Below are 24533 nucleotides of genomic sequence, written 5' to 3'. Positions count from 1 at the left end.
TTCACATCCATCCACTTTGGAGTCAAAGGCCTGGAGATCCTAGGCTCTGGCAGAAGAGTGCACTGGTTTGTGTTCTCCATGGGACTTTCTGGGCTTTGCGTGCCAAGGATCCCCCTTGGTGGCTGCTATGCCATCCTGGCTGCTCTCCAGATACTTGCGGGTGTCACAGGACAGGCGGACTGACAGCCCAATGACGTCACCGTGTGCCAGTCATCCTAGGGGCTTCCTGACCTGGTGGCATCCCAGGAAGATCCAACACAAGCAGCAATGGGATCTTCCTCTCTGGGTTCTACCACATTATTTGTTTTTATTGTATTGGGGATGGAACCCTGGGGAGCTTAACCACTGAGCCCCATCCCCAGACCTTTTTTGTATTTGGTTTAGAGTAGGGCCTCACCGAATTGCTTATGACCTTGCTAAGTTGCTGATGCTAGCTTTGAACTTGGAATTTCTGCCTCAGCCTCCATGTGACAAGACACCAGGCTCAAGTACTTTCTTCTTCATACATAAGATACATTAGTTTGTGCATCCACGTATTCCTGTCATCTTTGTCCTCTTTCCAGAATCAACAGCAATCTGGTGGAGCGAGCTTTTCCTAAATGTGCTGATTTTCCTTAACCTCCTAGGGTCCCTTGACTGTCCTCCGGTTCATAAGGGTTTTCTCCTGGTGGACTGAGTCTCAGCATACCTGTGGGCTTCTGCATACCATTACAAGATCCCATTATGGTAATGATCTGGTTTCCTGAGTGTGGTCATGATGTGCTGATTCTCTGTCACGACCCCGAGCCGGAATCTCGAGTTTGATAGTGCTTGTCATTCTTCTTGTGCTGAGGAGTCCTCAGGGATATCCATGAGAGGAGAAAAGATGAGTGGCCAAGTAATTCACTAATTACCCCACAGTGCAGAGAACCTCAAACACCTTGATGAGAACTGTGGGACTGCCCCAATTCTGGGCTCTGGGGACACAGATCATTGTCCCTACCCTCATGGAATTCAGATGACACCCTTGGAGAGGCAATGGCAGGCACTAGAGACCAAACGCAGCAAGGGGGCTGCCATGGCCCTGGAGGCTCCCAAAGCAAGCTGTGGAATGAGTTGTTTCCACTTTGGGTTTTATATTGAGCAAGATAAAAATCACTGGAAAATTTCATGTTCTAGGGTGACATCTTCTGTCTTCTTTTTTCCATGGTATTGAAGATTAGTTGATTCTGGCCACTTGTTGACCAAAGTCCTAATTGCTGATCTACTTTTTAAATTTTTTCATTTGCTTTCATTAGTTATATATGACAGTAGAATGCATTGATGCACTTTTGAAAGATCATATATAAATTGATTTTTGTTGTTGTTTTTAAAATCCCCTTGGCCTGCTGGTTCAGTAGTAAATTAGTGAGGCCTGGGGAGTGCCAGGAGGAGGTTCCCACACCATGCTGGAGGCGGGATGGAGCCAGGCCTACCTTGGGCTCAAGCTCTGTCCAGGAGCCGGTCCCCAGGGATGGCCCAGTTTCTATCTGCCACCACCTGACGCCCCATAGATCCTTTGGCTTGGCCAAGGACTGCCTCCACTCCTCAGCAAAGATCCTTGGGAGCTCAGGATCAGCCCAGATCTCCCAGGATGACATGAGGTGATAGCCTGGGCAAATGGTAGTCACAGGTCCATCCTACCTCGGGCTGACCCCTGCCAGAGCTCAGACTCAGCCCAGGAAGGACTCATCCCACTGTCAGATGCCCGCCAGAGCTCAGGCTCTGCCCCACACTGACTCCGCCTACTGAAAGACACCTGCCAGAATTCAACCCCAGCCCAGGCCAGCCTCGCTGACAGGCATGGGAGCCTGGTCCAAGGTAGGCCTGGCTCCATCCCGCCACCAGTCAACCCCCAGCAGAGTTCAAGCCACATCCAAGACCGACTCTACCCACAGGCGAACACCTTCCAGAGCTCAGGCTCCTGCCTGATCAGCCAAGGCCAGCTGCGCGCGATCCTGAGCAAGGGTAAGCCAAGTTCCATACCGCTGATCCCTGCGAAGGTCAGGCCCAGGCCTCATCTACCCAGCTGAACTGCAGGCAAGCCAGAGCAGAGAGTAGTCACAGGGCCATCCCGCTGCAGGCTGACCCCTGCTGGAGCGCAGCCTCATCGCAGGAATGACTCCGCCTACTGTCAGATACCCACCAGAGGTCAGACTCCGCCCCGCACTGACTCCACCTACTGGAAGACACCTGCCCAGCCCAAGTCAGCCTTGGTGACAGGTGTGGGAGCCTGGCTTAGTGGCCGACCCCCACCAGAGCTCAGGACAGACCCAGGACCGCCTCTGCCCACAGGGAACACCTTTGGGAGTCCAGGCTTATGCCTGATCAGCCAAGGCCAGCTGTGCGGGAGCCTCGGCAAGGGTAAGCCAAGTTCCATCCCGCCACCTGTAGACCCCTGCGGAAGTCAAGCCCAGGCCTCATCTGCCCAGCTGAACTGCACATGAGCCTGTTCTCAGGTTAAGCCTGTTGCCATCCCACCACTGGCTGAATGCCACCAGAGCTCAGGCTCTGCCCTGATCAGCCTATTTCACCTTCGTGGGAGTCCTTACCTAGGATAGCCTTGGTCCTTCCAGCCACTGGCTGACCGAGACTACACCCAAGCACAGGATAGCCACAGGTCCATCCAACTACTGTGGGCCAGGCTCCTGCGCCTGTCAGGAAGGCTGATCTGACTGAGGCTGAACTTCAGTGACTGTCTGTCAGTGGTCAGAGACAGTCATGGGCCGAGCCTGAGCTCTGGTGCCAGTCTCATGGTGACTGGATGCACTTGGGCTACCCTGGGCTCGGACTTCATCTCTTGCCAGGTCATAGAGTTGGATCTGGGCAGAGCTCGAGCTCTGGCGAGGTTCTGCATGTGGCAGGATGACACTGGGGGCCCACCTTGCCTGGCCTCACAAGCAGTTCAGCAAGGACAATCTTGGCTGAGTTTGAGCTCTGCCTGTTGATCCAAGGCGGTCCTGTGTTTGGCCTGAGCTCTGCTTGGGGCCTGCTTGTGGCAGTTGGTATTAGGCCTACCTTGGGCCAGGCTCCTGTGCCTGTCAGTGAGGCTGGTATGGGCTGGGGCTGAAGTTCTGCAACTGACAATGGGTGGAGTCAGTCGTGGGCAGAGCCTGAATTTGGTTGCCAGTTTCTTGATGACTTGGAAGGATATGGGCTACCCTGGACTCTGGCTTCATCCTGCCAGGTCGTTGAGTTGGATGTGGGCAGAGCTAGAGCTCTGGTGGGGTTCTTCAGGTGGTGGGATGGAACAGGGCCTCCCCTTGCCTGGGTAGTGAGGCCAATCTGTGCCTTGTATAAACTCTGGCAGGGTTGTGCCTGTGGGCAGAGTCAGTGCTGGGCCAAGCCTGAGCTCAGGTGGTGGTCTGGTGGTGGCCATATGTTCCCAGGGCTACCCTCTTCCCGGGTTTCTGTGCACATCTGCAAGGCTTATCTGGTGGGACCTGAGTTACAGCAGGGGTCTGCTGGTGGTGGGAAGGCCTGGGACCTACTCTGGGCTTCAGCTACCACTCAGGTCGTCGAGGCTGAAATGGGCCAGGATTGGCCACCATTGAGTGTCTGTTGGTGGCAGTCTGTCCTGGTCCAAACGTGAGGTCTGGAGGGAGCTGCTGGATGGAGGAGGCAGGCCTGGGAAGAACCTGAGCTCTGGCACCAGTCTCATGATGAGTGGATGGACTCGGCCTACCCTGGGCCCCATCTCCTGCACAGGTCCTTGCAGTGGCTCTGGACTGGATCTGAGCTCCTGAAGTGGTCTGCCGGTGGGCAGAGGCAGTCCTGGCCAGAGTCTCAGCTCTCGGGAGGGTCAGCCAGTGGTTCTGGGCCGGACCTGAGCTCGGTGCAGGTCTCCCAGTTGAGGGAAGGATGCAGTCTTACCCTGTGTGTGGCCTCCTGCGCAGGTTGGTGGGGGCAGATCTGGACCGTATATGAGCTCTGGCAGGCGTCTGCAGGTGAGTGAAGTGGTCCTGGTCTGGGACTGAGCATCCTGCTGGTAGTGGGAAGAAACCGGGCTACTCTGGGCCCCAGCTCCAGTGCATCTGGGAAGGGCCTGAGCTGGGGCGGGTGTCTCTGGACCTTTATTTTATTCATTTGTTCATAGGTAGTACTGAGGATCAAAGCCAGTGCCTTACATTTGCGAGACAAGAGCTCTATCACTGAGTCACAACTCCAGCCCTATTTGCTTCTTCTTGACCTTTAATCATGCTATTTTTTGGTTCTATATCATTTGTTCAGGCATGCATCTGGATTTTAACAAGTAGCAATTTTGTGATATCACCAGCAATGCTTCAAAAGCTGGCTTCAAATGAGACCTTGATCCTCAGCCCGATTACATCCCACACATCCGTATCACCTCTGGCATAGGTGCAGAAGAGAGATGACTAAGACATGGTCCATGTGGGGAGGGGGGAGGGTGGATGATGGGAAAGGCAGCGGAGCACAACAGACACTAGTATGGCAATTTGTAAATCAATGGATGTGTAACTGATGTGAATCTGCAATCTGTGTATGGGGTGAAGGTGGGAGTTCATAACCCACTAGAATCAAAGTGTGGAATATGATATGTCAAGAAATTTGTAATGTTTTGAACAACCCACAATAAAAAATTAAAAAAAAAAAAAAAAAAAAAAAAAAAGAATGATCCAAAAGGTGAAAAACACTTTTTTTCTGTTTAAATTTACATTTTCCAAGGTGATTGTTTCTTGAAACAAGACTCTCTCTGCCTTATGGAGAAGTCAGGATATATGACATGTCCTGGACCAATGATGCTTTTAGGAGAAATGTCACAAGGGTGAAGTCTAAGCATGACCACTCAAATGCAAATTCCATTGGGTTTTCTTTTTTGTTTTTTATTAAGAGTCATGGAAGAACATTTTTGGCCTTATGAAGCCTGGCCATTTTGATGACTTTTAATACAATCATTGACATCTTTACAATCTGTCACTCAATTGCACTTTGGTGAAATTGTCTTTAGAAATTGTGATTTCCCTATTTTCCAGTTTTCAGGTGTGATGAATTACATGTTCTATTCAATTACATGCACATAGTGCAATTGTTACATAAATAAAGATGTGAAGCTCTTTAGGAAAAAAAAAAAAAAAAAAAAAAAAAAAAAAGACATGGTCCATGACTCTCAACTTTTGGGAAAAATTGTTTTGAAGAGGTAAAGGGTAAGGCGACACTTGACAGAGATCTGCAGAACGCAGAGCCAGGTATGTTTTTGAATAAGATTTATGTATTGATAAAATTTGTTTATTTCCTTTTTGCTGGCATTCATATATCTGTAATTTGTTTTTACTTTTTCTTTTTGGAACAGGGATGGAAGCCAAGGCTTTGGGAATGCGAGGCAAGCACTTTGCGGTTTTGCCATTGAGCTGCTTCCCAGCCCATTCATTCATTGTCAGCGTGGGAATTTGGGGCTGCTTCTATGAATGAATCTACTATGAATATTAAAAAGAGACTGACCAATGGCGTTAGTATGTGTCCAACCCAATTAGCATAACTTTGGGCCAATAGCATTGGTCCTTTTTTCAAGTCCTAATTAGCATAAGTTTGGACCAATAGCATTGGACCAAGCGCTATATAAACCCCTTGCAGGTTGTTCAGACGTAGAGAAGCAGCGGAGGCCATCGAGGTTGGTGTCCTGGATTTCGCCGGACTTTCGCCGGACTTTCGCCGGACTTTCGCCGGACTTTCGCCGGACTTTCGCCGGACTTTCGCGGGACTTTCGCGGGACTTTCGCCGGACCTTCGCCGGACTTTCGCCGGAGTTCCATGGAAGTTTCACCCTGGTTTGGTTCCCAGAGGTGATTCTTCGACTTCCAAGAGACTGCTGAAAGAAAGAAGACATGGTTGAGGATCTGCTGGGGTCTGCTGCAGCGCTGGATGGAATGGCCCGCCATAAGGAGGTAGGTAGGACTCCTCTCTGCTGCGGAGGCCTCCCCACCCCGCACGCAGACCCCCTACCTGCCAGCTAGAGCCATGGAGTCTCATCTTCAAACTCTGGTTTCGAGGTATTGTTATTCGTTAGGTAATTAGCGTCTAAATATTGAAATTTGTTAATTTTAATTTCTACTAGTGAAAATTATGAGACTCATAAATAATAGAAAAATATTTCCCACAGTTCTGGAGGTCATAAGCGGGAAAAGTCTGTCCCAATAGTTATGTCATCATTTCACAGAATAATGGTGGAGACTAACTTACTCTTAAAAGCCTTTTTTCTTTCCATTCATTTGAAGTTGATTTCAGTGCTATCAAAATGTTTAAGGGAACCTAGGAAATGTTTCATTTTGTTAATTTTCATTTATTGGTTGTTTTTATTATAGAATCCATTTTTAAAAAATTATTTAAGTTGTTAATGGTCCATTTATTTTATTTTATTTTTTAATTCAGTACTGAGAATTAAACCCAGTGCCTCACACATGCCTAGGCAAGTGCCCTACCACTGAGCCACAATCCTGGCCCATAAAATTCAATATTATATAATCAATATTTGTATAAGTAAGATACCTTATATATTTAGAATTATATTCTTAGGATGTACATGGTGGTGGGATTCACAGTGTTGTTTCCACGTATATACATGGGAAAGCTGCATTAGAGTCTTTCCACTGTCTTTCCTTTGCTTATGCCCCTCCTTTCCCTCATTCCCCATTGTCTAATCTACTGCACTTCTGTTCCCATCACCCCTCCTATTGTGGGTTAGCTCCCACATATCAGAGAAAACATTTGTCCTTTGTTTTTTGAAGACTGGTTTAGCTTCAGTTACCATGAGTGTCTCCAGGTGGCAGATATTGTAGTCATATTTTTTTCTGCAAATTGGTATGTTTTCTTTAATCTTCTTTTTAAAAAAATGTTCTAATTCTACAGGACAATAGAATGCACTTTGACATAGCGTACATAAATGTAGTATGATTTCTCATGCTTCTGGTTGTACAGGATGTAGCATCACACTAGTCACGTATTTGCATATGTACTTTGGAATAAATGTCTGATTCATTCTACTATCCACTCTACCCAGTGTACCCCTTTCCCTCTCTTCACTTCTCTGTGCAGTCTAAAACAACTCTATTCTTCCCTACCCCCCCCCCCCCTTACTGTGATTATCATAAGCATATCAGGGAAAATTTTCTGGGATTGGCTTATCACTTAGCATGATAAGCTCCATCCATTTACCAGCAAATGTCATAATTTAATTCTTCTTTAAGGCTGAGTTTATTCCATCCTATATATGTGTGTAAAATTGTTTATGTGTGTGTATGTGTGTTTGCATTGTGTGTGTGTGTGTGTGTGTATATATATATATATGTATATATTACATATAATATATATATATTATATATATTATATATATGTATATATACACACACACACACACATACACACATATGTATATCTATACTCATACACACCACATTTTCTTTATTCATTTATCTGTTGAAAGACACCTAGGTTAGTTCCATAGTTTATCTATTATGAATTGAGCTGCTGTAAACATAATGTGACTGTGTCATTGTAATATGCTGGTTTTAAGTCGTTTGGTTATAAAATGAGGAAAGGGAGAGCTGTGTCAGATGTTGGTTCCAGTCCACGTTTTCTGAGGAATTTCCATACTGCTTTCCATAATGGTTGCCTCAATTTGCAGTCACACAAGCAATGTGTGCGTGCACCCTTTTCCCCACATCCTCCCTAACATTTATTGTTACTTGATGATTGTATTCTTGATAACCATGTTTGTCGACTGGGGTGGGATAAAATCTTGGAGAAGTTTTGATTTGCTTTCTACTAATGGCTAAATATTGAACATTTTTCATGTATTTGTTGCTTCTTCTGTGAAGTGTCTGTTAGTTCCTTAGCCCATTTATTGATTTGGTTATTTGTTTTTTTTGGTGTCATGTTTTTTGAGATCTGCATATATCCTGGAGAATAATGCTCTGAGGTGCATGTGGTGAAGATTTTCTCCTATTCTGTAGGCTCTCTTTTCACATTATTGATTGTTTCCTTTGCTGAGAAGAAGCTTTTTAATTTGAATCTATCCTGTTTATTGATTCTTGAAATTCTTGGAATGTAGGAGTCACCTTAAGGAAGTCAGATCTTAGGATGACATAGTGAAGATTTAGGCCTACTTTTTCTTCTATTTGGCTCAGGATCTCTGTTCTAGTGCCTAAGTTTTGATCTATATTCAATTGAGTTTTGTGCAGAGTGAGAGAGAGGGCTTTACTTTTTATTTTATGTGGCTTTCCAATTTTTCCTGCACCATTTACCATTTGTTGAACAGGCTTTTTTTTTTTTTTCTTAAATGTATGTTTTTGGCGCCTTGGTCTAGTTTGAGATAACTGTGTTTTTGTGAGTTTTCTCTGTCTTCTATTCTGTACCATTCATTGGTCTCTGTGTTATTTTGATGACAATACAATGCTGTTTTTGTTACGATGTCTCTGTAGTACAGTTTAAGCTATAGTATTATGATATGTCTTCTCTCTTCTTGCTTAGTATTGCTTTGGCTATTCTGCATCTCTTATTTTTCCACATGAAGTTCATGGTTGCTTTTTCTAGTTCTGTGAAGAATTGTTTTAGGGATTTTGGAATTGAATTAAAATTTATGATCAAGCACAAATTAGTTAAAACTATGAAAAAGAATCCCAGCTCACCATAGACCTGACAGTTGTCTGGTCACTGGTGTCGGTTGATCCAGCCACTGTCTCCTGCACACTTGATGGTTGCTAAGCTGAGGTTACTTGTGGCATTTTGGTGTTAAGGGTGTCTTAGAGTTGAGTCTACTCTGCATGTTGGTACTGAGGTCGTGGTTCAGCCAAGCTTTGCCAATGCACAGCCTGGGATACTTTTCTGGGTTTTTTAAACTTTTAATTGTGTCTGAAAATTTCTTTGGGTCCTTTAATCACTTTGCTTGATCAACGTTTGTGTGCTAGGCACTATACTAGGTGTGGAGTACAGAGTGAATAGGCCAAGTCCTTGCTTCCATGGAACTTAATGAAGTTAGTAGGATAATCATAGCATCTACCTCAAGGTTATGAGTTATGTAGGCATTCTGAGGTCTTAAATAATTTTCCATCCAAGTTCTACCTTTCCTCAATTTTTAATCAGAACTTGCCTTTTGACAAAAAGTTAAAAATCTCTCTTAAGATTCATAAGATACATAATTTATATCTTTTAGGCTTCAAATCTAATATCATTCATTTTCCAAAAGAGCAATATTGGGTCAAAATTGTATTTAACCTTAAAGTAGACTTGCAACATGGTATATAAAAACCTAGAAATAAAAAATGATATTGAATAAAATTTTAAAATGTAAGTGGTCAGCTTTTATTTCCATGCACACGTGCAAATTTTGATATGGCCATTTTCAGTAATTAAATAGGCAGCCAAGTTAAACATCATGAATATGAATGGCAATGTATTTGTGTAAGAGTATGTGTCTGAATTGTAGATGAACCACCAGTCTTGTGTGTGTTTATTGTGGAATTTCAGATAAGAATAGAGAAGGAAAGGATGGGTGGCAGAATTCTGGGAAAAAAGGCATTGAACCATCATTGGACTATACACTTGAGATTCTCTTGACTTCTCACCAGTGCCATTGACTTTGGAGTAAGAGTTCCACTAATTGGAGCTCATTTTTGAAAAATTGGCCATGCAGGTATTAATAAGAGGCTACTCTTTAAATAAAATCAAAGGGGTGTGCCTTTGAATGGAGTCATTATTTATGTGCAATCCTTGGGCCCAGTCTGCCTTTTTGGGATAACCATTAGATTGATATAATATGATGTGTTCCTGAACCCAGAGGTGAAATTCCTGTCCAGGCCCCTATTGATAACACTAATAAAGTCCAGTGACATTAAGGTGAAAATTCCAAAAAATCTCAAACAAACCTATGCTTTATCATTTATTCTGTTTGGGACTCAAAAATTAATAATAATGGCACTGTCAATAGAAAATCTTAAATATATTCAAGTCTCTGCAAAGCTGACCACCTCAACTAGTACTTATTCCCAAAACTCTGTGTTCCATTTTCTTGGCTTGATTGTTTTCATAGTCGAGTTTACATATGGAAACTTCTAATGTGCTAATTTGTTCATTTTGCTTACTGCCTGTTGTTTTTCCTCTAGAATGTAAGTCCCAAATGAATAGGAACTGCACTGGTGTTTTTTTTTTTTTTTTTTTTTCTTTGTCTTTCTAGTGTCTGGGAGGACAATGCAGAGCAAAGAGCAGTTCCTCATAAATATTTGTTAAATGAACACAAGAAGAAGTGAATTTTATTTATTTATTTAAGATAAATTTATGTTTCTCTGTCCCATCAAACTTTAATGAGTTATTTGGTCACTGACTTTAAACATTATCAGAAAGTTCAGTTTTCTTGAGTCTTCAAAATATTTTTTAACAATTCAAGCATAAAACATAAAATGCATGATTAATGACTCTCTCTTAATAGATGAAATAAGAGATTCTTTGACTTATTTATGAACAAATGAACAAATTGGAACAAATAAGAGCTTTAAAGTTAATTACTGAGATAACTGACAAAGGGTCATTTTACAAGCTCTAGCCTGAAGCTGGGTCTAACTGCCATCTCTGTACAGTTCATCCTCCTGCAATGTAACAGACAATCTGCCTGTCATCACAGAGTAGGTGGCCAGGCAGGACTGTGGGTGTGGATATGGGGACTATGTCAGTTGTTAACCAGGGCCCACACTGCAGTTACCAGGAGCTAGTTGGTATTAAGTTGCAATTCCACTGGACAGGAACCAGAGAGTTTATTTCACCCTGAAAGCAAAAGCCATCTCCTTTCTACACAGACAAGTCCCCTTAAGGTAGGTGGGATTTGTTCTGTTAATTCATCTACCATGTAAAAAACAATGGGCTTGATGCTGGAGATAGAGTGTTCAACAAGACAGACAGAGGCCCTGCAGCCATGGACAGGACTTTCTCGATCATAATTTTCAATCTGTTTATTCTGTTTATAAATCCTTGTCAGGAGAATTAAAATACCCATTTCTGCTTCTTTTAGGTCCTATGGTCTTTTAAATTTCCAAAAGTCTTCATTTTTATATTCTGTTAAATATTAATATTGAGTGGAACAGCAGAATAGAAAATATACTTAAGTGGATAGAAGAGGGCTTTTTCATGCGTCTTTACCATCAATTAGCTAGTTCACCTTTCACTCACTGAAGTTCATCCCTGGTTGAACCTTAGAACCATACAGAGAACATAAAAAAATAAAGCTTTAAAAACCAAAAATTAAAACAACCTCTCACACACAGTGTTCAGATCCAACCTCTGACCAATAAGAGAATCTCCAAAAGTAAGGGCCTGGACTTCTATGTAAGCAAATCCATTTTTGTGCTTTCTAAATTATAAGATTTGGCCAAATTCCCCTCTAAGCTGATTTCCCTTTTTTAAAATTAACTGATTTTGTCTGAATTTACAGCCAAGCCATTGAGCATATTGTCAGGAAGTTTAGAAAACTGTAACATAGAATTTTGATGAAGGGGCACCATTAAGTGAGCATATTCACTTGACTTTTTTCCTTAATATTTCTTTTTACTTCCTACTTCTCCTCTTTTCAAGAGCATCTTTTTCTTTCAAGGACTGTGAGTTGAGACTATGCAGGAAAATCTGAAAGTGATAGGATTAGGTTGAAAGCTTGACTGGCATGGCTGTCCTTGGTCAGGACAAGAGATGCTTCCTCATCCAAACTAGAAATAGGGACAGTTCTGTGGGGAACAAGTAAGTTGGTGGTTTTCTTGATTTTTCTCAGTAAAGCAAGAAACAAGGAAATTTGCTTAGAGTCGAGGAAGATTATGGCTTTATAAGAATTGAAGTTTTGTAATCAGAAGGGAGCATCAGTATTACTGTAGCTCATCAAAATGAAAACAAAGGGAAAGAGCTATAATGCTGACGGTCGAAGTTTGTAGAATACAAATTGAAATGGTTCATATTATAAAGTTAACTGATACCAATAAAAAGTATATTCTTATAATTTTAGAGGTAAAAAGTTTAATTGTAGACTTGAGTTGTTGGAGTTTTGCTTAACAGATGTGGCTGAAGAAAGGAGCTACAAAAGGAATGAAAGATGTTGGTGCAAGTTTAATATCTACAACAAACAGAAGAGAGTTCAAGAAAGAGCTGTTCACTTTCTTAGCACTATTTCTCTCTTAGCAATATATCCTTGCTTCTTTAACACACACACACCACACACACACACACACACACACATACACATACACAAATATTCATATGCACATAATCTGATGCTAAGACAGTTTCAAGAACACATCTTCCAAAGCATATGCTAAAGGAGGTAAATATGTAAAAACATGGAACAGACAAAATTGATTTTTAAGCCTGTTGATCACTGCTGGTGTTTGCTTATATTTAAATCACCTGTCATGTAAATCAGAAATAGAAGTGTATAAAGTCTTACATTCAATCCTTACACTTATTTTAATGAAAAATACAAATTTGGAAATAATAGATCCTTTTGGGTGGTCTTGTTTCATGATTAATCCATCATCCCATCACTGTAACATAACCCTTAATGTAATTTGTCTAGTTCCTTTATTATGCACAATTCTTTTATGTTGAACATGAAAAAATATATGCCAGGAACAGGAACATAGTTTGGCATGGATGAGGAGTACTGGGGATTGAACTCGGGGGCACTTGATCACTGAGCCACATCCTCAGCTCTATTTTGCATTTTATTAGAGACAGGGTCTCACTGAGTTGCTTATTGCCTCGATTTTGCTAATGCTGGCTTAGAACTTTTGATCCTCCTGCCACAGCCTCCTGAGCTGCTGGGATTACAGGCATGTACCACTGCACCTGGCTAGGAACATATTTTTAAGAGGTCTTTTTTATTGTTACTTGTACAGCATCTTAACAATAATTGAAACTTTAAAATAATCCTATCAAACCAAGACTTTACCATTTTGTGCATATACAAAAAAGGTACAAATTTTTACATTTTAATTATATAAAACAAAGTGTCTTGCATGTGATAGTTTTAAATACACACACACACACACACACACATATATATATATATATATAGTTGGCTTAAGTAACCTAAATACAAAAATATTAATAAAAGAAGTTGTAATTTTGAAATTCTCATGTAACAACCCAAAAAGCTTTAAAAGACATATTTCTCAGCTTTATCCACAATTTATTTTTCACTTAACCTTCCTGAGTTCATCATTCCTATGCTTACATGTATGTGTACAGGCTTCATTCAAATAAAAAAAGCAAATGTAGCAATAACAAAATGTACACCTTGAAAAGTCATTCAAGAGGCGTAGTAGGTTTTTTCCTTTCCTTCTTTTTTCTTTTGATGCATTGAATTTCAGATATATTGTGATACATGATACTGAAATTTTCCAAGTTAAAGCCCAAGTTCACTTACAATGAAGTATTATTTTAGAAAATAAGTATTTGAAAAAAATCTCGTACACATCTTTACAAGGTAGGTTAACCACCACTTTTAAAGGCAGAAAGAAATGCATTTGTCTCAACTGCAAAAACCTAAGGTTAGATAAAGAATCCAGCAATAAAGCTGAAAAGCAGAAGGGATAAAAGGGACAGGGTATTATTAATGCTTATCACTCCTTAGGTCCATGCAGTTCAATGACAGTTTCAAAAGGATGTGCTGATAAAGGATTTGCCTGTCCTTTGACACAGTGTGCAGTGGTTCCAGTAAGCCTCTTGTGGAATGAAGAAAGCCAAGACATTTTTGAAGCTTGAATAGAAGAGTGACAGCTCTGAACCCAAGTGGCATCCTTTCCCTCAGGCTTTTGTGATATATATATATACCTTTTTCTTTTCCAGTGCTAGTGCTAATACCAAAGCTGTAACTAAAATTATTGCCTCGTTCCTGGAAATTTTTATGAAGACATGTAGCAAAACCCTAAATGTTCAGGAAAATATCATTGTTGAACTTTATTGCAGATGCAAAATTCATTGCATCTTCCTAGACTATATCACTGAAAAAACCACTGTGTGAGTGACAATGAAAAAAATATGTCAAAAATATCAAATATATGGATTTATGTATTCTATCACACATACAATTCTAAAAAGTTAAAGATAATAAACTCCAGCTAAATGTTTAGATCATCAACTTGAGTATATATGACCTACTGGACAAAAAATGAAATAATTGTTTAAAGTTGAATCAATATTTTGCTCATTTCATTTATATGATAATGAATAGATTTATGTAGTTAACACTAAGTGTCTTTTACATAGTCTCTAAACCTTCATACTGATAGAATAAAAGACCTGAAAATATATCAAATTAAGAGTTTTAAAAAGGCATTTGTGTGGGTGCAGTGGCACACACCTGTAATTCCACCAGTATGGGATGCTGAGACAGGAGGATCACAAGTTTAAGGCCAGCATCAGCAATTTAGCGAGACACTTTCTCAAAATAAAAAGGGCTGGGAATGTTGCTCAGTGGTGAATTGCCCCTGGGATTAATCTGCAGTACATCCCTCCCTCCAAAGAAAAAGGTATTTGCATTTTTATAGCTGGCCTTTTTCACTTGGTATATTATCAAAGTTCATTCATGTTACAGCATTTATATTATTATTATTTTTAAGTCTGAATATTATTTCAATGTATATATATGTGTGTACCATGTTTTATTTATCGATTTATATGTCCGTGGACATTTGGGTGGTTTTCACCTTTTTACTATTGTGAAGAATAATGCTGTGAACATTGGTGTACATCTGTGCCTGAATCCCCGTGTATAATTCTTTCAAAATAAGAATGATAGGAGTGTAGTTGCTGGATTTTATGGTAACATTAACTTTGAGGATCTGTCAAACTGTTTTCCATAGTGACTGTTAGCATTAGCAAAGTAAAAGGATTGCAATTTCTCCCATATTCTCATAAATTTTCTAATTTCCACTTTTAAAAATAACCATCCTAGTGGGCATGAAGTGATTCTTCATTGTGGTTTGATGTTCATTTCTCTAAGGTCCAGAGATGTTTAATATCTTCCCCTGTGCTTATCAACCATTTGTATATCTTTCTTTGGGGAAATGCCTGTTCAAGTCATTTTCCCATTTTAAAATATTTGTTGTTGTTGAATAATAAAAGTTCTTTATATATTCTAGATATTAATACTTTACTATATTTTATTTGAAAATAATTTTTTCTATTCTGTGATTTTTCTACATGTGTATATTTTAATCATAATAATTTTCTTATATTTGGATATGGCTCCTTTGTTCTAGAAATGCATTATAAACATTATAGGTTACAATCATCCATTATCTTTTATCTTTTTATATCTCTGGTTTCTGTTGATTGGCAAGCATACTTACTATTCCTGGGGTGCAAAACTTGAATATAACAAAAGTACATTTTTATAATTGGTTCATTTTATTTTAGAGACTGTTTACCTATCTTGTGGCAGATATTGTATTAATCTGTAGGGATCTTTGCTGACTTTAGTCTGGGTTGTGAATTTTCTAAGGCTACACTCTTTTTTTCTCCTACTTATAGGGTTAGTTCTCTAGGTTCCAAGTTGAGACATCTTGGGTGTTTATGTGAACTCTGCTTGTCAGCAGATCCAACTCTTAAATTTTGTCTCCTTGTTACTCAGATTCTAATAAGTGGTGTTCTGAACTCCAGGGGCTTAGCCTTTAACATCGTGTTCTGTATAGGAAAGAATTTGGTAAAAATTATTTTACCTTGAAGTGGTACTACAGTGAAAACTTGTCCAAGGACAGGCTTTTTCCTAGCAATTCCTATGGAACCCTGCTTGTTCCACACAAGATGTGTTGACAATCCAAATTCCAAATTTTGTCATCTGAGACCTCTGATATTGCCAGAATTTATGCTGAGTTATCTGTCCTGAAGAGCAATTTTCAGCTGAGTGAAATTAGTCTTTGAAATTCTACTAATGTTATGAGGATTATAGTGCTTGCAGAATTGTGGTTCATGGAGATACCTTTCACTTTGAGATCTTCAACTCCAGCAATCTTCTGTTTGTTTATTTATCGTTCCTTATTTATTTTTAAAACTTTTTGTAGTTTCTAGTGGGAATCAACTGTAATTCTTTCTCTCATAGCTAGCTTTTGAAATCTCATAAATATTTTCACTGGCAAAGTTCTATCTGTTCTTTCAGAGGAGGGGGAGTTTTAGATCTCATTTGTAATAGCATTGTGAAGCTAATGTTATCTAGGTAAAAATGGAATTTTTCTTCCCTTAAATATTAAAGAAAAATTAGAATCAATTCCTCTCTATGCCTAAACAAGTAACTTTGGACAATGTGGTAGAAATAAAAACATCAGTTAACCTTGCAGAGACAGGAATTAACTCAATCTGAATGTCAGTAAACATTTAGGTAACACCTTGGTTTGTGGTAACTTTGCACATGAGTGTTGATAATTCCCCCCCTCCCCAAATTCCTGAGAATATATAATTCTAATACTTCAAATAATTAAGTAAACCTTTGTGATTATAATGGTTAGAAACACTTTTATTTTTCTACAAAGCTGATCACTTTAACTTAATTAACTCAGAAAGTTTCATCTTCTTAGAGAAAAACATACAGGGAATCTATCCTATAAATTTTGCATTTTTTCCTTAATTTAATTGAAACCATTGAATAATTCTTCAAAATATGCAATTTTAAAATTTCCTAACCCATAATTACATATTTTGTGGGAATGTTATGATTATTCATTGATACTGTTTTAATTTTATTTTTATGCATCAAAACTCAGTGTGCCCCTGAATTTTCATTAATGTGCCATTTTAATAATCAGTAGCATTTAATAGGGCTACAACATTTCCTAAAAGTGTATAAGTTGAGGCTAATCCCACAATGATAAATAAATAGAAAAAATTAAGAATGCAAATTTTCTAGTAAACAGAATAAAAACTGTTTTGCCTGTTTTAAAATTACATAATATGCTTTTCCTAACAATAAAATCACAGCTTATATTTCCACCATGATTCCAGAGACATATTTTAATTATCCTTAGAATTATCTGATAACTTAAAAGAAACTTTCTGCTTATTTGTTTAATATATTTGTGTGTTATGATTTGGATTAAAGGTGTCCCCCAAAAGCTCAAGTATGAGACAATATAGGAATTTTTGGAGCTGAAATGGTTGGATTATGAGAACTGTAACCTAATCAATGGATTAATCCACTGATATGATATGGATTAACTGCCTGGTAACTGTAGGTAGGTGGGGAGTTGCTGGAAGGGGTGGGTCACTGGAGCCCATAACTTTGGGGTTTATATTTTGACCCTGGTGAGTCGAACTCTCTCTCTCTGCTTCTGGGTTGCAATGTACTGAAGCTGTACCTCTTCCATGTACTTTAGTCATGATATTCTGCCTCACCTGGGGCTCAGAGCTAAGGAATCAGCCAACCATGGACTGAACTTCTGAAACTATGAGCCAAAATAAACTTTTCCTCCTCTACGTTGTCCATGTCAGGTTTTTTGGTCAAAGAAACACAAATCTGACTACTATGTTTAATATACAATACCCACAGTTATAGACAATGCTATAAAATAATGCAATTATCAGTAGTTATTACAAGCTTAATTCTCATTTTGTATCATAGTGAAGTAAGCCAATCCCCCAAAAAACAAAGGCCGAATGAATGTTCTCTCTGATAAGTGGATGCTGATCCATAATCTGGGGAGGGGGCATGGGAAGAATGGAAAAACTTTGGATTGGGCAAATGAGAGGGAGGGGAAAATGATGAGGAAAGATGATGGAATGAAAATGAGGACATTACCCTAGGTATACATATGATTGCACAAATAGTGCGACTATCTATTGCGTACAACCAGAGAAATGAAAAGTTGTGCTCCATTTGTGTATAATAAAAAGAAATGCATTCTCCTGTCATGTACAACTAATTAGAACAAATAAAAAATTTTTAAAAAGAGTAGTAACTTTGAAAGTGTTTACCAATTTTACTCTAATCTCTATTTCTAACTTGGGAAGAGTTCAAGAGTTTTAGAAGAAAAGAAAAAAAAATTAGATGGCAGGAAGTACTAGAGATTTCATTTCACCACATTTCACCCTCCCTAATAAGCTCTAGAAAAGAGAACAGGCTATCAGAAACCCTCAAGGCATTTTGAGAATTCTGAAAAGATAAATATGTTCTTCCTTTCATAGTAGAGATAAAATGATTGACAAGTCTAACCTCCCTTTTTTCTCTCCCTTCTCTAGATAAAGCAAGTAAACAAAAATGACCATTCTCTTTGAGAACCTCAGAGAGCCTCAGAGACAGCCTCTGAGATTTCTAGTACCTCAGTATGGGAAAAGAACCACAGGGTATTTATTTGAGCTTAAAGTGGCAGGGAAAGAGAGAGAGAGAGAGAGAGAGAGAGAGAGAGAGAGAGAGAGAGAGAAGGAAATGTAAAGAAGACTTTGGGGAGGGAAGACTCCCCAGTAACCTGACAGAACTCTGATAAAAGAGAAGATGGGCTTATATATGTCTCAGCAGATTCTGGACCCTGATCTAAGTACATATTCCAATTAATGACTTCAATTTGTTTTTCAAAGCTCAAAAAATCCATATGTAATCCCAGGGAACAGGTCATGTTACTTAGTTGACTATGCAAAGTCATTGCTACATTGGAAAGCTAAAGACCAATATTTTAAAATAAAATAAAAAATACATTTTGCACACTTAGTTATTAATATTGCCTATAGTTATAATGTCATACATCACATTCCAAGTAGCAAAAGTATTCATACTTGCATGAATTTATCACTGGGGGTTGTACGCTTTAGTTCTTCAGAAGATATACATGTAATACACATTTTTCCTCATGCAACTCAAGTTTGGAATAGATGAAAGAATATGAAGCAAAGGGAAAAAGAAAAGAAGGACAGTTTAGAGGAATTTTGCATATCTAGTTGATGGGACTGGATTTGAGATCCAAGAAGTTTCTTGCTCTGTGATTTACCTTGGGGATATTGTGAACTAGTCACTACTTGTTCTAAGGACAGTGAAATTGCATGAATTAAGGCAGGAAAAAAAATGGAGCTAGTAAACTAGTACTAGTACAAAATATGAGTCCATATTTGTGGCTCACATCTTTTACTAGTTCCATTTTTTTGAGTTGTTCTTATTACTGCCATTCCTTTCCCTACCCCCAAATTTCAAATATGAACTTTGGAGTAGCATTATGTACTTTCAGATATTTAAATGTTTGTCATTTATATTCTAAGTTTTATTCATATCCAAAAGGGACTCTTTTTGTAGTCTGCTTGAATATCCTGAAGGTTTCACTGTGGATTTCTTGCTACTGAAGAACTTCTTAGAAAAGGGGAATAATTATATTCTTTTAGTGCTTCAAGGGGAAGGGGAAAGATGATGAACTTTAGTGCATTGGTAATGGAGGTTACACAAAAGGCACAATTATTAAATTTTATCATTACACAGTAGACTTGAGGTTGACAGTCAAGTGACAATTTTAAAAAAATAGAAATAGAAGCATATGCTTTCTTGAACTGAAGAGTAATATTTTTTAAGGCTAAATTTGCCATACAGCAACAAAACACTAAAAAAACACTAGTCATATAGTGACAATATAGAGACATATAATTGCTGATATTAGGAAATATACTACAGTGTTAAGAATTATAGTTTCTCATTCTTTAAAACTCAGGAAATATAAAATGCACTTAAAACTATCATTTGTACACCAAAATGTGTTTTTTTATATGTTATAAGAATTTAGAATAGAAATGTTTAACTTGAAGAGATGAAGCCTTGACATGCTTACAAATAAGATTTCAGTGTAGACCCATGCACCTATTTTAAAATATAGAGAGAGTTAAAGACAGGTTGTGACTAAGTTATGTATTTTCTGGCTGTATATGAAGCAGGGACAATGCAGTAGCAATGAACAGAACCTGGTTTCTATATCCTATGCTGCAATAATAAAGATTCAAAACTAAACCAGGGAAAATATAAGGTGAGCCTGAAGCATTTTGTTGTGCCTGAAAATAAGAAAATGTGAAAACAAAACAAAACAACAACAGAAAGAGGTCATATTAAAAGGACACAGGCTGCAGCTTCAAAGAGCTTTCAATACCAAAGTTAGAACATCTTGAACCAAAATAAATAACAGCAGCATTGGATCATAAACTGTAAAGTAAAATAAATTTCCATCAATCCCTACAATTTAAATAAATATTAAATGGATAAATGAGGATAAGTAAAAGCTTTTCTTTACAGAGAAACTCCAATGTGCAAGGAAAAATGAATATAGAGAATTATCACTGGAACACCTCTATGGATGCTAAATTAGTGGGTGAAAATTTCAACAGAGGCAGTATGGTTGTATAGTCTCAAAATGCCTCAAAATAATTAGAAAGAGAAAAATTTTAAGTTCATAATTGGAGAAATCTGGAATATGCCACATTGGTCAAACTGTCATGATTCATAGTTTAAGTAATGACTGGACATCCCTTTACCCACTCATATGAAACACTGAGAAGGGCATAACACCTCTCTGGGATCCTTCCTAAAAATGCATAATCTCAGTGTAACCATGAGAAAGCAAACACCAAGCACAAATTGAGTCATTCTACAAAATCTTCCCAGCTATCTTCAAAAAGATCGAAGGTAATAAAAGACAAGTAAAGACAGTTATTGAGTGCATCAGCCAATAGGACATGACAATAAAATGTAAAGTGAAATCCCAGAATGGATCATAGAGTAGAAAGGGAGAGTTACAGAAAAATTGGTAAAATCCAAATGACTTTTATACTTTAACTAAATTGTACTAATGTAAATTCCTTATTTGTGATAAGTATTCTATCATTATGCAAAATTCTAACACGGGGAGGCTGGATGAAGGGAGTACAAGAAATCTCTATATTATTTTTGTAGCTCTTTTATAACTGTAAAATTAGATCACAGTAAAATATTTTAAAATGCTGTTCATGAACATGATGTGGTTTTGTCTGATTAACTGGAATTTAATTTAAATAAAATGTATTGGTTTGTACTATTCACTAATGCTCTTTCTGAACAACATTTTAAAAATATTTAGAATAAATTGGAATAGCAGATATTTCTTTTTCCACTGGAGTCAGTCTTTATCAGGATAATATATTACTGTTTCCATTTTCCTCCTTATTGATAATGTTGTCATGAACAAAGAACATCTGAAGTCCAATGTGTCAAATTCCCAGTGCTTCATATTTAGTATATTAAAGATAGAGGATTGTGTTCCTTTGACACTCATTAATTATATGCAGTTTGGATGACATTTACATTCTAGTTGATTACATATTATAAAACCTGACACTTTTAAAGCTCTAGATGATAAAAATATATACTTGAATATTAATTTGGGCTCTTGCCAAATTACATTGTACAACTGTGATTTTTCTACAGTATTTTGGGCCTTGGGCAATAGCAACATGGATATAAATATTTAAAATGTTTAATGAATGTCTTTACTGAGTACTGCCATGCTATTAGTATCTGATGAATGTGTGATATATTTATCTTACATACATTTTTGCATCTAGGTTCATCAGAGATATTGGTCTGTAGTTTTCTTTCTTTGAGGTGTCTTTGGTTTCGGAATCAGGGTGATGTTGGCCTCATAGAATGAATTTGGCAGAGCTCCTTCTTTTTCTATTTCCTGAAATAACTTGAAAAGTATTGGTATTAATTCTTCCTTAAAGGTTTTGTAAAACTCCGCTGTATACCCATCCGGTCCTGGGCTTTTCTTGGTTGGAAGTCTTTTGATTGCTTCTTCCATTTCATCTATTGTTATTGGTCTGTTTAAGTTGTGAGTATCCTCCTGACTCAGTCTGGGCAAATCATATGACTTAAGGAATTTATTGATGTCTTCACTATCTTCTATTTTATTGGAATACAGGTTTTCAAAATAATTTCTAATTGTCTTCTGTATTTCTGTAGTGTCTGTTGTGATATTGCCTTTTTCATCCCGTATGTTAGTGATTTGAGTTCTCTCTCTTCTTCTTTTCGTTAGCATGGCTAAGGGTCTGTCGATCTTATTTATTTTTTCAAAGAACCAACTTTTAGTTTTGTTAATTTTTTCAATAGTTTCTTTTGTTTCAATTTCGTTGATTTCCGCTCTGATTTTAATTATTTCTTGCCTTCTGCTACATTTGCTGTTGTTTTGCTCTTCCTTTTCTAGGGCTTTGAGATGAAGTGTGAGCTCATTTATTTGTTGGTTTTTCCTTTTTTTGAGGAATGACCTCCAAGCGATGGATTTCCCTCTTAAAACTGCTTTCATTGTGTCCCATAGATTCCGATATGTTGTGTCTGTATTTTCATTTATCTCTACGAATTTTTTGATTTCTTCCTTTATGTCTTCTGTAACCCATTGATCATTCAGTAACATATTGTTCATTTTCCATGTGATGTGGGATTTTTTTTCCTTCCGTCTTTTATCATTGATTTCCAGTTTCATTCCATTATGATCAGATAAAATGCATGGTATTATCTCCACCCCTGTATATTTACTGAGGGTTGCCCTATGGCATAATATATGGTCTATTTTTGAGGAGGATCCATGTGCTGCTGAGAAAAAAGTATATCCACTTGATGATGGTTGATATATTCTATATATGTCAGTTAAGTCTAGGTTGTTGATTGTGATATTGAGTTCTATAGTTTCTTTATTCAGCTTTTGTTTGGAGGATCTGTCCAATTGTGAGAGAGGTGTGTTGAAGTCACCCATAATTATTGTGTTGTGGTCTATTTGATTCTTGAACTTGAGGAGAATTTGTTTTATGAACGTCGCAGCACCATTATTTGGTGCATAAATATTGATAATTGTTATGTCTTGTTGGTGAATGGTTCCTTTTAACAGTATATAATGTCCTTCCTTATCCCTTTTGATTAATTTAGTCTTGAAGTCAATTTTATTCGATATGAGGATGGCCACCCCTGCTTGCTTACGAGGACCGTGTGCGTGGTATATTTTTTCCCAACCTTTCACCTTCAGCCTGTGTATGTCTTTTCCAATCAGATGTGTCTCCTGGAGGCAGCATATTGTTGGATTTGTTTTTTTAATCCATGTTACCAGCCTATGTCGCTTTATTGGAGAGTTTAAGCCATTAATGTTTAGAGTTACTATTGATATATGGTTTGTACTTCCAGCCATGTTTGATTATTTATCTTCTTCTTTTTTTTTTTTTAATTTAGTTTGTTTCTCCATGGTTAGCTTTCCCCCCGCCCTCTGTCTTTATAGAGGCACTTCCCACTGATAGTTTTGGTTATTGTTTTTCATTTCTTCCTCGTGTAGTGTTTTGCTCAAGATGCTTTGGAATGCTGGTTTTCTGGCTGCAAATTCTTTTAGCTTTTGTTTATCATGAAAGATTTTTATTTCGTTATCGTACCTGAAGCTTAATTTTGCTGGATACAGAATTCTTGGTTGGCATCCATTGTCTTTCTGTGTTTGAAATACGTTGTTCCAGGATCTTCTCGCTTTCAGCGTCTGTGATGAAAAATCCGTTGTTAACCTTATTGGTTTACCCCTGAATGTAATCTGCCTCCTTTCTCTTGTAGCTTTTAGTATTTTCTCTTTGTTCTGTATATTGGATATCTTCATAACAATGTGTCTTGGTGTTGGTCTACTGTGATTTTGTGTGCTCGGTGTCCTGTATGCATCTACAATTTGTATATCCGTTTCCTTTTTTATTTCTGGAAAGTTTTCTGTAATTATTTCTTTCAGCAGGTTACTCATTCCCTTGGTTTGAATCTCTGTACCTTCTTCTATCCCGATGACTCGTAGGTTTGGTTTCTTTATGTTATCCCATATCTCTTGGATGTTTTTCTCGTGGTTTTTAACCAGCCTTTCTGAGTTGGCTAGGCTCTTTTCAAGATGATATATTTTGTCTTCATTATCTGATGTTCTGGCTTCTACTTGCTCCACTCTGTTAGTGATACTCTCAATTGAGTTTTTAATTTGGTTTATCGTTTCCTTCATTTCTAGAATTATTGTTTGGTTTTTTTTTATAATCTCAATCTCCTGATAAAGATGCTTAACTTCTTCTTTTATCTGTCTATGTAATTCATTTTCAAAGTGTTCTTTCACTGTTTGGATTTGCTGTCTCGTATCTTCTTTAAGGTTCCATTCCATCTGTCTAAGGTATTCCTTGAGTTCTTTATATGACCATTTTTCTGCTGACTCTAGGTCCTCCTGAATATTTAGGCTGTCCTTCATTGTTTGTACTCCTTTTCTTCCTTGCTTTTTTATGCTGCTCATGTTACTTCTTGTTCTGTTTGACTGCTGAGTTACTGTTTACTCTTATAGATTTATTTGATGCTTGAGAGGAAAGATATTAGAAGGGAAGGGAAGAAGTCACTAAAGAGAATGAGAGTAGGCAGGTAGAATTCAAGGAAGGGGGAATAAGAAAATTGAAAAGAAATGAAAAGACAAAAGAAACAAGAATAACAAAGATTAGATAATAAAGAAAGAAAGAAAAGACAAAAAAAAATTTTAACAAAAATAATAGTGATAATAAAAA

At 38.1% G+C, this 24533-nt stretch overlaps 1 long non-coding RNA gene across 7 annotated transcripts in view; it reads left to right on the top strand.

Annotated features, from left to right (window-relative positions):
• The first annotated feature begins 3316 nt into the window (after positions 1-3316).
• The window catches only part of LOC124093969 (uncharacterized), a 96625-nt gene continuing 75408 nt past the window's right edge, over positions 3317-24533 (top strand). The window contains exons 1-3 of one of the 7 annotated variants that reach the window (XR_009226955.1): positions 4615-5225; positions 5330-5489; positions 5611-5920. This is a non-coding gene — a long non-coding RNA (uncharacterized LOC124093969). Of the gene's footprint in view, positions 5226-5329; positions 5921-24533 lie in introns of all 7 variants that reach the window. The other 6 variants (XR_009226958.1, XR_009226954.1, XR_009226957.1 and 3 more) reach the window with 6 other exon arrangements.

Source organism: Marmota monax, unplaced genomic scaffold, assembly GCF_021218885.2.
Source record: "Marmota monax isolate L192 unplaced genomic scaffold, Marmota_monax_Labrador192_F-V1.1 WCK01_AAM20220418_F8-fsc00851, whole genome shotgun sequence".
Taxonomy (NCBI): Eukaryota; Metazoa; Chordata; class Mammalia; order Rodentia; family Sciuridae; genus Marmota; species Marmota monax.
Note: the sequence above shows the minus strand (reverse complement) of the source record. Positions and strands in the feature narration are given on the sequence as shown.